At 47.3% G+C, this 13066-nt stretch overlaps 1 protein-coding gene and 1 non-coding gene across 5 annotated transcripts in view; both read left to right on the forward strand.

Annotated features, from left to right (window-relative positions):
* The window catches only part of PALM2AKAP2 (PALM2 and AKAP2 fusion), a 371023-nt gene that overhangs the window by 288992 nt on the left and 68965 nt on the right, over window positions 1-13066 (forward strand). The window lies entirely within an intron of this gene.
* Window positions 9602-9765, forward strand: LOC142460556 (U1 spliceosomal RNA). Its single transcript, XR_012786739.1, has one exon. It is a non-coding gene; the product is annotated as a U1 spliceosomal RNA (small nuclear RNA).

Raw genomic sequence — 13066 nt, forward strand, 5'->3', positions numbered from 1 at the left:
CTCAAAGGACACCAGTTGCTGCGGGGCGTTCCAATGGATGTGCCACTTCCCCAGGGGCGTCGGAGCAGAGCTGGGCTCCGTAGAGTCTCCGTGGCTGGTTTTCAGAAGGAGGTCACTGATCCTTTGTCTTACGTGGCTCTGGGGCTAGCAGCTGAGCGTATGCAAAAAATGCATAAAATGCAAAAAGTGATAAGGGTGGTGTCCACCCTTCTTGAACTTCACAAGGTCATCAGCCTAGCTGACTCCCATGAGCCAGAGGTCAGACATGCCTCCACCTTCCAACCCCAAATAAACAAACACACTGCCACCGACTCCATGTTGACCCGTGGCAACCGTATGGGACAGGGTAGGACTACCCCTTTGAGTTCCCAAGACGGACTCTTTACACAAGTGGAAAGCCCCATCTTTCTCCAGAGAAGCGGCTGCTGGTTTCGAACTGCTGACCTTTAGGATGGCAGCTCAACGCATTACCACTACCCATCACTGTAGGGCCCCCACGAGTCCGCATCCACTCGATGCAGTGGATGTTTGAGTTAAGTGCTCACAGTTATAGGTTTATGGGGAGTAGTAACAGGTGAATCCAGCATCGGAAATGACACAGGGTCCATGTTGTCACTCAGGACTATTCTTCACAGCTGTGCCCTCCCTGCATGATGCTACAGCCTAGTCCTGGTTAAGGTCCCACACATCACATCACATTTGCACGATCCCGCCCTTCAAGGGGACCAAGTACCTTAACTACATTATCAGCCAGCTACCCAGCCATGCGGTGGGAGTTATAAAGAATGTGAATAGAATGGCAATGGCATTAAAGAACACACTGCAAGTCGGAGGGTCCAGCATGGAGATACATTACTGTAGCCTTCTCGTCCACGACGCCTCCCCCTCCCGGGGGGCTGTTGCCGAGCTGCAGCACTCTTGATCGTCTCTGGGCTAAGTCACAGCACTTGTTCATTGAATGGAAAGCGATGACGGGTAAGAGTCTGAAAAGCCACTTCTTGTTCTGTGTTGCACTCACCATCTCTAAGCTTGAATATACAGCACGTCACTTAAGGCTCCATTGATCGCGTCACTTAAGGCTCCATTGATCGCGTCTGATTTCCAGTTATTGTCGGGTACTCATTACCCCTTGCTGGACAGATCCATGCTGTTCTTTGAGTAACCTCCTCTCTCTCTCTCTCTCTCTCTCTCTCTCTCTCTCTCTCTCTCTCTCTCTCTCTCTCTCTCTCTCTCTCTCTCTGTAGAGAGAGAGAGTTAGAGAGAGTTAGAGTTGTATTGACTTGATTCATCCTTATTGCTCCAAAACTCACTGTCATCCAGAGACTGTGGGTTTCTGAGACTACAACTCTTTCTGGGAGTAGAAAGCCTCATCTTTTTCTGTTTAATTACTCACCACAGCTGCTGGCTTTTCCTCGGTGGGTATTGGTTTATTGAGATTCTGCCATGAGTCAGTTGCTGCGAACCCAGAGGAGGCAGGGGGCCTCTGCCCGTGAGATGACTGTCGAGTCTAGAGACCTCTCCTTACTCACTGGGAGAGGGATGTGTGTTCGACTTTATGATGTAGTCTTGTCAGACACAAGAAAAGGAAGCTTGTTGGTGCTTCATTTTTTTATTCTTGCTGTGACACACGGGGCTGCCATGCGTCAGAATGAACCTGACAGCAGTGAGTTTGCTGGTTGGGTTTTCAGTATCTTGGAAGGCACCGAACTGTGTGGCCGGTGAGGGGAACTGCTGCAGGAAATCCTACGATTGGCAGGGTACCCGGATCACTGAACTCTGGAACCTTCTTCATCACGAACTCACCTTGGGTGAGGCACGCACTTCTCTCTGGGTTACAAAAGCAGTACGTGGCCCATTATAGGCAGCAGGTTAATTTTGTTTGTAATAACAGCTTTATTGAAGGATAACCCCTCTATCATAGAATTCATCCTTCCAAAGTATTTGTAATCCAGCCTCGGTCCGCAGACTGTGCAGCGGCACCCCGATCTGCTTTATTAGTTTGCTGAATGAGTGAGTGAAGGCAGGAAGGTAGGATTGCGCCTTCTGCGTGCTTTTTACGAGTCAGTCCTCCTCCACATGTACGCAGTTGGTGCCACGATGCAGAAACATCACCTGCCATTCTAAGCTCGGCAGCCCTGGCTGGGCAGCCAGTGTTCTTACCCACTCTCAAAGTGCCACGTTTCTACTAAAAGAGACTGGCATCGTGAAGCTCCTTGTCCATTGGTGCAAGTACCCGCTACGGTCCTGGGGTTAGACCCTCAGGTTTGTTCTGTGCCAGGATGCAGAGGGATCTTCCCTTTGAGTCAGAATTGAAGCACCTTATCCTTAACTTTGTCTGTAAAGAGCGCTTGGCGCTGATGGGGCAGAAGCAGCCCTCTGAGCCTGTCCTCGGCTCAGCTGCTGCTGGGACCGCGACCTTTCAGTCCAGCAGCCAATCAGAAACCACGTGCCCCCCCCACCCCCAGGGGCCTTTGCTAGCCTAAATACCCCCAAAAGCCAACACCTCTTCCTCCCCCCCCTGAATGTAGAATGTTTCTCAATTAAGCTCTTCTGTTGAGCCTCGCCTCCAGCTCCCCAATTTTTCAAATGAAAAGAAACACAGTTTCTAATGGCAAGTCTGAGGCAGTATTTAAAAATCAGCCCCGGGGCCCCCAGCCACCACTAAAATGATACATTTTGTCCACATAGTAGACACCATTCTTGGGACTTCGAGCTAAGTCTGCAGATCCAGGATACATAAGAAGAGAGGAGTGTTTGTTACCAGAATAAAATGTTTGTTTCCCCTGCGGAAACCATTGATGCCCTAATGGAACCATTTTGTATCAGAGGCAGCCGCCTGCTTTTCTCTCTGCTGCCATATGCTTTGTTCTGGGATTCAGTCCTCCTGTGGCCATCTGGCACTCAGGCTAAAGGAAACCGGCTTCCCCTGAATTAGTGAAGTTACCATCGAGGGGGGAAATGGTTCCGGTTTCCAGGTAGGTTCAAAGAAGGTGTTTTCCTGAGGGTCCGAAGCCACTATCTTTCGGAAGGACGCCTAAGAAGGCACAGGCCATCAGCCGCTACGTTTCCCAAGGATGATCTTCAAGCCTGCTTGGCTTCAGCCTCTGAGACCCTGCCAGCAGATGGGGGCTTGCCTCCAATGAGAGAGTTAATGAATTGGTTAGCCTCCAGGGGCTGGAATTGTGGCAACATCTATTGTGAAATCTCATTTGCTTTGCATGAATCAGTTCAATGAGAAATGCATTCAATTCTTTGGGAGACAGCTCCCCAGCGAAATCAGGGTTGCCTTGAAGCTGCTCTGACTTGTTTCAGGTAGTGGTCAAGGTTATTTTTCAGTTTTGTACTTGGGGGAGGGGCTCTTATGTAAGGGGCCCTGTTGGCATTGTCAGGTAAACCAGGGGACATTTATGTAAAGCAAGGTCGGCATTTCAAACCCACCAGCCTCTCTTCGGGAGAGTACATCTCTCTGAGATTTCTCACGGCTGCCCAGTTGATGCCGACTCACATCGACCTCTGGGACAGGGAAGAACTGCTCCAGTGAGCGGCCAAGACTATACCTCTTTCTGGGACTAGAAAGCCCAGTCTTTAAGCGGCTGGTAGTTTCAAACTTCTGACCTTGCAGGCCTGCACATATAGCCCGCCTGGGACATCTCACAGGTGCATAGTTGCTCTGAGTTGGAATCAACTTGACGGCAAGGGGCCCGGTTTAATGCAGAGTTTGGTTTGGTTGTGACTTGACAGGGTTGAATTCTGTTTCTTCTGAACACGAACAAAACCAGGTGCAAAGGCCTTTGCATCTTTTCACCTGCTTTTCTCTCTTTAGTACTGTGACTGCTGGAGTTCCAAAGTCCGAGGGTTTGAGGGGAGCGGGTTTGTCTGTGCGCGTGCGCGTACACACACACACACACACACACACAGCACTGGAGGATTTTGCCTTGAGGCGGAAGCCCTCTGCTGAATGTGGGTAGGCAGAGATGTTAAGGGCCTGCCGAATGATCTCAACGCCCAAGTCGTACTTCCCTGACATTGATGTCTACATTAGGCTTCCTTAGAACTTCTGGGGAAATTTAGAGAGCATTGCATGAGAGCTGAATCATCGATAAACTAACAAACCTGTTGTGTGCCTGGGGTCCATATGTTGTCACTTTCTACAGGGTGCTGTCCCTCCTTCAGCTTTTTCTATCCTATTAGAAATCAAACCTCCCTGAAGTAGAAATATCAAATACTAATGTGTGCAGAGTGCTGGGCTGCGCATGGTGTGTTTTGAAGGTGTTCACTCCTCAGACACCCAGAAATGGAGCCCTTTCCTCTGTTAAGAACTCTGTTGTTAGCCTAAAGGTTGGTGGTTCGAATCCACCACCAGTTACTCCCCAGGAGAACGAGATGGCAGTCTGCCTTTGTAAAGATGACAGCCGTGGACACCCTTTGGGCCAGTTCTACTCTGTCCACTCGGATTGCTAAGAGTCAGACGAATCGGCAGCGACAGGTTCACGCCCACGTGAAAGAGCCCTGGTAGTGCCGTGCTTAAGCACTCAGCTGCTACCGGAGAGACTGGCTGTTGGAACTCACCGTGGCTCTGATGATCTGAACCCGTAAAGACTGCGGGGAGGTGACTTTCTACCTGATCCCAACGCTCAGCAGCCCCACGTGCTACAGTAGAGCTGCCCCGCTGGCTTTTCCAGACTGTCATGGCGCCGTGGGTTATGTATTGGGCTGTTCACTGCGAAGTCGCTGGTTTAACTTCACTGGGGTTTCCTTGGGAGGCAGATGAACTTGTGTGCTCCTGTAATGATTGACAGCCGCAGGAACACTGTGAAGCAGTTCCACTCTGCCTTCTTGGGTTACCTGACTCAGATGGCAATGGGATGTTGTGTTGTTGTAATCTTTATGGAAACAAATGGCCACATCTTTCTGCCACAGGTCCTTGCCTGGGTGGGTTCAAACCACCAGCCAGCCTTTGGTTCATTTAGCCATTGTGTCACCAAAGGCTGCTTAGAAAACTTGATGGGGCAATTCTTCCACTCTGTCGTCTAGGGTCACTGTGCATCTCGGTCAACTCAAAGGCACACAACGCCCAGCCTTCCTCCTTGGACAGTGGTTGAGAACGCAGTGGTGCTGTAGGTTGAGCTGCTAACAGCAAGGTCAGCAGCTCGAAACCACCAGCCTCTCCAAGGAAGACAGACAAGGCTTTCTACTCCTGTAAAGATTCCGCCTCAGGAGCCCCACGGGGCAGTTCTCCTCTGCCCTAGAGGGTTACTCTGACCCAGAATGGAGTCCAGGGCAGTGAGTTTAGTCTTGCTTTCCGTTTCCTTGGTCGGTGCCCCTCTCTGAGTCTGCTTGGAAGACAAATAGAGGGCAGGGAGATAGCCAGGGCCTTCTAGAGGGATGGGCTCTGGGACCAGGCAGGCAGGCAGCCCACGCCTTTCCCCATCTGAAACCCGGGGCCAGCGCTGCTGTTGTTTCCCACAGAGGTCCCTGGAGAGAGCGCACGGCTGACTTCTGCAGCCGGCCTGCCGTCACCAGCAGCTGCTCCCATGCTGTGTCATCTGAGAAAAGGGGTTTAGGCAGAGGTTAATCTGGAAAATCCTCTGTCTGAAATATTTGCCTTTTCTTTGTTCCCTTCCTTTTGGCTGTAACACACTTCCCACTTAACTGTTTGAGGGCCCACAAGGGCGCTGGGAGTGTCTCCCTTAGATTACTTTCCCGCCACCCTAAGAGCCCCTGTGTGCAGAGCACCTGCTGTCCATCTGACAGGCACTATCTCCGAACATGGCAGGTCCTCAACCCCCAGGCAGCTACTACTGTCCCATTTCCGACAGGGACACCAAGGATCAGGAAGGGAGGCCTATGGTGACCTGATAGCCAATAAGAGGCAAAACCTGAACCCAACACCAGTTTGAGTTGATGCCAATCCCTGACTCCCACACCCTCCACTGAACAGACGGTTTTCCTAGCTTACTGCTTTTTCAGCCGTAACTGTGAATCCAATATCATTTGAAAGCCATTTTAGGATTCACTAATTTTTAGTATCTACTAATGTTGGCATAACAGTGCCCGAAGGGCTCAGGCTTAACTTTTCTATTGTACAAAGGATTTACTGAACTAGAGCTAGTGTAGGGATTTACGATGGTATATTAAACATTTATCAAGCAGAAAATAAAATTGTCAGCTGGTAGTGTGGGCAGCATTGGGGTAGGGAAGCAGGGCGATGTTTGCTTGTTTGTGTGATCCTCGGGGTTGGATTTAGAAAGATTTAAGCTGTTCACACGCAAAAATCAGACATTTAAAAATAATAGAGTTCTGTCAGGCGACAGAATTCCTGAAGTCCCTGACCTTCTGCTGGAGTGGAAGAACAGAGCTGGATTCAGATTCCTGGCTGGACTCCTGGCCTTGCTGACGTTACACAGACAAAGGCCACAATTAGGACAGAGCCCACGGTGAGCTCAGGGTTAGTATATTTATTATAACCACCTCCCATCTCCACTGCATTCCCCCCACCCCCGCCCCTTACAGTATAACAGTGAGTTAAATTTTTTTTCTTTTTTTTTTAAATTTGCATTTTATTAGGGGCTCATACAACTCTTATCACAATCCATACATAAACATATACATACATCAATTGTATAAAGCACATCCGTACATGCTTTGCCCTAATCATTTTCTTTCTTTTTTTTTTCTTTTAATTTTAACAATTTATTGGGGCTCATACAATTCTTTTCACAGTTCATATATATACATACATCAATTGTATAAAGCACATCTGTACAGTCTTTGCCCTAATCATTTTTTCTCTTTTCTTCTTTTACATTTTATTAGGGACTCATACAACTCTTACCACAATCCATACATATACATACATCAATTGTATAAAGCACATCCATACATTCCCTGCCCCAATCATTCTCAAGGCATTTGCTCTCCACTTAAGCCCCTTGCATCAGGTCCTCTTTTTTTTCCCCTCCTCCCTCCCCATTCCCCCCTCCCTCATATGCCCTTGGTAATTTATACATCGTTGTTTTGTCATATCTTGCCCTATCCGGAGTCTCCCTTCCCCCCTTCTCTGCTGTCCCTCTCCCAGGGAAGAGGTAACAGTGAGTTAAATTTAAGGCCCAACGCCTCCATGATCAGACCCTGTTCCCCTTCAGATATCCCTTCCACCGTTTCCACCGGCCTATTGTACTCCCATGTCAGCCTGGCCCTCTCTGGACAGAGAGCGCTCTCCTCTTCTTGATGTTTGAGGAGGTTCAGCTGTCACTTCCTTACAAGCGCCTTCTCTGACCTCCCCGACAAGGTCACATGCGTCCTAGTAGAAGTTCTCCTGGCCTGGTTCCTCTCTTTCCAGCACTTACCACGGGTATAACATTCATTTATTGATAGTGGAGAAATAGCCTGTTTTCCCAGAACAGTCCCTTCCAGAGGGCAGGCCCAGGCCGCTTCTCATCACAGTGTTCCCACTGCTCAGATACGCAGGAGGCACGTGGGGCAGCAGGTGCCTGGGAACCAATGACCGCGGGAGTGCCATCGCTATGCTCCCAGCACCCCACCCTGTGCTGAAGTTGCAGTGAGGGAGGCAGGCAGGCACAGCTCGCATTTCTAAGTGGTGGTTGTGGTACACTTAAAAGAAGGGTTTGCTGATTCTCACGTTGTTTTCAGACTTTAGGCCATTCTTAGGGTAAAATAGCCTTTAGAGGATTCTTTGGGGGAAAACCCAACCAACTCTTTTTTAAAAAATCATTTTATTGGGGGCTCATACAACTCTTATCACAATCCACACATACATCAATTATGTAAAGCACATTTGTACATTCGTTACCCTCATCATTCTCAAAACATTTGCTCTCCACGTAAGCCCCTGGCATGAGCTTCTCATTTGCCCCCTTCCCTTCCCGCTCCCCCCTCCCTCATGAACCCTTGATAATTTATAAATTATTATTTTGTCATATCTTGCTCTGTCCAACGTCTCCCTTCACCCACTTTTCTGGTGTCCATCCCACCCTCCCCATCCCAACCAGCTCTTAACAGAGATGTCCAGCGCTTCATCAGGGAGCCTGTCTGGCGTGGGGCTGCAGACCCTGTGATTAAGCAGCCTGTCCCGGAGGCAGCAGCACCACATGGGCTTTCTGAGGAAAGGGGGAGAGAACTCACCAAAGTTCAGCTTTTGAGAAATCTTTGGTCCCTGGCTTCCTGGATATGCTATCAGAGTCTGGGCTGTCTTGCTTGGTTACAATCTCTTTTGCCATTATTTTCCTGAGTGCTTCATATACTTCTTGAATTTCTATCTTGAGGAGAAAGGCCTCCTTATGTGCCAATTTGGTGTTTCTCAGTTCCCTTTTCGGATTGTTTGTATGTAAGATTTGAGATACTATCAGTAGAGGCAATGAAACCAAGACTTGCTTGAGTTCCAACCTGGCTCTTGATTCTAGAGCCCTTTGGGAAATAATTTTTTCGGTTGGCAAAAGATCCAAATTTATTTTTAACAATATTTTTCTTTTTGGAACAGTTTTATTGCCATAGAATTCACATATCATAGAATTCAATAATCAGTCGTATCAAGTAGAGCTGTACATTACCTCACCAATTTTAGAATCTCTTCTTCTTCTCTGTAGCTCCCCATTTCCATCTAGCCTCCTCTGCCCTACCCCCAAGAAACCACTCATCCAGCTACTGTCTGTGTAGATCCACCCATCCCGGATCTCCTATACTGAAAAATAAGAAGCGAACAAACAATAAAGCTAGCAACAGTAACAAAATGAAATAGAAACCTTCCATCGAAAAGAAAGCAGAACTTGTTAAAAACTAGAATGACTTCAAAATGGGTCAAATGGAGAACAAACGATAAGGTGTTAAACTCTAACCTAACTACATCTGCCACAGTCCACTTTCTAATGTAGTCTGCATGATAGCAAGGCCATCCACATGCCTGCTCTGTGGTCAGAGGATCACCAGAGGCTTCATCCACGTGTATTTCCCCTTCACTCTTTTTATCTTTAAGCTGAAACAACTTTCAGATGGGTCAAAGGGAGATCAAATAAGATATTACTTTTTAACCTGACTCAGTCCACTCTAATCGGCACTGCAGCGGTATTCACGTCCCTCACATATGGTCAGAGGGGGTCAGGGTGTGGACCCTGCAAATGGATCTTGGGCTTCCACTGCCATCCAGAACCTTCTGCAAACAGAGTGTTCAAAATTTAAGCTCTGATATATCACTCCCTCCTTTTCATTTGGATTATATTGCATATAATCCTTAGATCACACAGGCTGGTCTGCTTTTTCCAATGTGGACTTTAGTTGACACTTCACATAGATGCTCCAATCACTACATTTCTTGATCAGAATTGACTACTGGCCACAATAACTTGGATTCATCTGCTTCTCTTCCCTCACTGGCATCTAGTGATCTTTGAACACCTACAGGCATGTCCATCACTTCATCTTACAGGACTACTCAGTGGCCTTTGACCCAGAAGAGCTGGACTGATTGAATTTCCCCAAGCAAGAACTTCATGTGACTAGTTATCATCTGAATACTTATTTGTAATCTAAGTGAAACCTTAGAAAATTTATAAGAGCTTTGCTCCTTTTTAAAAAGAATATACATATACTTACCTGGCAGGGGAGATACCATGATCACGAAGGTGGTTTTCCCAGGGCGAGGCTTATCCATTGCACTCCGGATGTGCTGACCCCTGCGATTTCCCCAAATGTGGGAGGCTCGACTGCATAATTTGTGGTAGTGGGGGACTGCGGTCGCACTCTCCCCTAAAAAAAAATAAAATAAAAAGAATATACAGCATGTCATATCTTGAGTTCAATCCAGTCTCAAACTGAGTTCTGCCCTGCCTTTTGTTTGGGTTTCGGATGCTTTAGCCCCAAACAAATTGAGATTTGACTTGAAGCCGGGCCAGGTTTGGTCATGTTGAAGGTTCCTCCACAAGCTCAAATCAAGCTTAACTTGAAGCCCAGTTCTCAAATCTCTTTGTTGCCAGTAAACACTCCTGGTAAAAACAGTGAATGATTAATCTGGTTGTGTACCAGTGAGTTCAAAACAAGCACTAACATCTCTAGGGCTTCATCAAGTTCCGAAGGGTGGTTTTTATCGCTGGTGTTTACATAAATGTAAGCTCCCTTTATCGTAGACCTGAATGTTTGGGATGAGCCAATGGGCCCAGCTTAGGAATTCCAAGAAGGCAGACCCAGGAGAAAGCTGCCAGAGCTCCCAGATGTGGAATGAAACCAATTTGAAAGACTGGTTCTTCTGCTTAGTTGGAATGGACTAAAGACCTGGACTCCCTTGAGAGTTTTGCACCTGGTTCGACTGTTTCAAACCTTGAATTCCCCTTCTTTGTCTGTTTATCTCTGGAATGTCATGACAACATTTTCAGGTCATCTCCTAAAGTTACTGTTGAAATCGTCAAAGGATTGCTTTTTTGTCTTCATAGACCTACAGGCCTGCGATAAGGGTAGCCGAGATGTGTGTGTGTCCTGAGAATGTCTTGGGTGTTTTTGCTCTGGAAGAAAGTACAAGATTGAGATATTAGTGGACAAATTGATAAATGCATTCCAAGTCGTGATATTTTATCATTGAGATTAGAGTATAAACTGTCATCTTACACAGGGAGTTACTCCTGCCTCTGGAAATTGGAGGTGTCACCAACCACTATTCCCATTTCACAGGAGGAGAAATGAAGATGGCAGAAGCAAGACTAAGCCGACCTGTCTAGACTAAATTCAGGCATGGTTCTGGAATCCCCATTACTGGTTCCTGTTTTGGAGAATTTCCCCTTGAGTGTTCATCCAGCAGAAGCTTAAATACATGTGTGTCCTGTGTCTTCTTTCGCAGGAAAGGCCCTGGGTTAATTTTAACAGCAAAGAGCACACAGAATGTTTTGTGGCAAAAAAAAAAAAAAAGCACGCAGGCCTCACAGCTCCGATTCAGTCACAGCCCAGGCTGGAGTTCCATGAACCCACTCAATGGTTACATATGGCTACTGAAAACCTGAGCCCTTTTAGATTTTACTTGAGAATTTAATTAATATCGATGCCTTAGTGGAAGCCATGTCTTGAAAGTTGTGGCGGGGTTTGTCCTTCTCATGGAGTTGTTTTAAAGGACTTTAAAGATAGAAGAAGCCCTGGTCGTAAAGCATTGGCCTGCTAAATGCAAGGGGGGCAATTCTAACCCTCCAGTGGACCCGTGGGAGAAAGATGAGGCTATCTGTCTTGCAAAGCTTTACAGCCTTGGGAATCCTATTTAGCATCACTCACTTTGAGGTGGAAATGACTCATGGCATTGGGCTTTAAAAAAATTTTTTTTGTTCTGTAACTACTTTTATGCACATATGTACAATGTCCTGCTATTCATTGGTGCCACTCCATAAGGGTGAGGTGCCTATAGATCCACATGTGAATGCACCAGCTGCTCTGTTAGACAGACGTGGCAGCCTTCGTCTGTAAGCATTGCAGTGAGACAGTTCTGCTCTGTTCTATTGGGCCATAGAGTCTGAATCAAAGCGAGGTCAACAGGGTTTATCTGGTTCTAGATTGTTGTTGTAGAGGAAATAGGTTATTTGGGGAGTGGATTTGGTTTTGTGTTTGAAATGGGTGGGCATCAAATTGATTACCAGGAAAATCCAGGAGGAAATGACTTTATTACAAGAACGCTTGCGAGTAAGTATTCTTTGAGACTTTGCTCAGCGAGTGCATTTTACGTAATCGTGTGCTTTTCGTGAAATGCTGTAAGAAGCTTCGGCTTGATAAAGCCAGGTGGTTGTGTGTGCATTACGTAATACATGCCCTCTCTAGTCTAGTGCACACACAAATCAAGTGGCTACTGAATGTGTCTGGGAGAGTACATTTCTTTGGAAACATGGCTTGATTTTGGTTTCTTTTAAGAAGAAAAATTGGGGTACATTGGATAAGCCTCTCCTGAAGTAAAAACACAGGCAGGACTTCAACATGGTGAAGAATGCCAAGCTCCAGAACAGGGGTCCTCAAACTTTTTAAACAGGGGGCCAGTTAACTGTCCCTCAGACCCGCTGGAGGGCTGGACTATAGTTTGTTTGTTTTTTAACTACGAACAAGTTCATATGCACACTGCGCATATCTTATTTTGAAGTAAAAATAACAAACGGAGCAAAAACACCCGGTGGGCCAGATAAATGTCCTCAGTGGGCCACATGTGGCCCGCCGGCCGTAGTTTGAGGACGCCTGCTCCAGAAGATTCGAGCTTGTGAGGACAGCCTGAGAGAGTTGCCCAGGAAGTCAGTCAGAACTCCATGGAGCTGGGTTTAGAGATGGCTCATGGCAAACTCTCCAACTTCAGAAAAGCAAGCGTGTGGTGCGGCAAGCGCTGGTGGCACGAGTTACCCTCTCAGCTGCTGCCCGAAGGTGTCACACCACCAGAGGCTCTGAGCTGAGAGGCGTGGCAGGCTGCTACTGGATTTAGCAGCTGTCCTCTCTCCTGTCGCACCGCTCTGGCTCAGAATGGACGGGACAATAGGTTCGCTTTCTTTTTTTTAAGGCATAGCAAGGTACTGCCGTCAGCAGGAGGGCCATACTTCAAACCACCCATGGGCTGGTTCTGTCTTTAATTGGTGGGTGCATGCTGAAGTCAAGGGCTTGTTGGTGAATGACATGCATTCTCAATGCTTACTTCTGTCCCAGAAGAGCTCTGGGATGGCAGGTAGGTTGAGGACAGTATCCTGTTTCCCCGAAAGTAAGACACCCCCCAAAGAAGACCTCCTTACAGTTTTGCCTCTCACTGATATATAAGGCACCCCCGAAAATAAGACCTCCCTGAAAATAAGGCCCCCAGAGTTACCGTAACTCTGGACTGTAGCGGTGGACATCACAGTGCAGCTCACTGTTGGCCGTAGCACAGCCAGAGGAGACAGGAAGTGTGAGGTCTCTTTTAATAAAACAATAAATGTGTACCATATTCTTCATGGAAAAATAAGACATCCCCTGAAAATAAGACCTAGCGCATCTTTGGGAGCAAAAATTAATACAAGACACTGTCTTATTTTCGGGGAAACAGGGTAGGTAGGAGGCCGGGGAAGACCAGGAG

This window comes from Tenrec ecaudatus, chromosome 10, assembly GCF_050624435.1.
Source record: "Tenrec ecaudatus isolate mTenEca1 chromosome 10, mTenEca1.hap1, whole genome shotgun sequence".
Taxonomy (NCBI): Eukaryota; Metazoa; Chordata; class Mammalia; order Afrosoricida; family Tenrecidae; genus Tenrec; species Tenrec ecaudatus.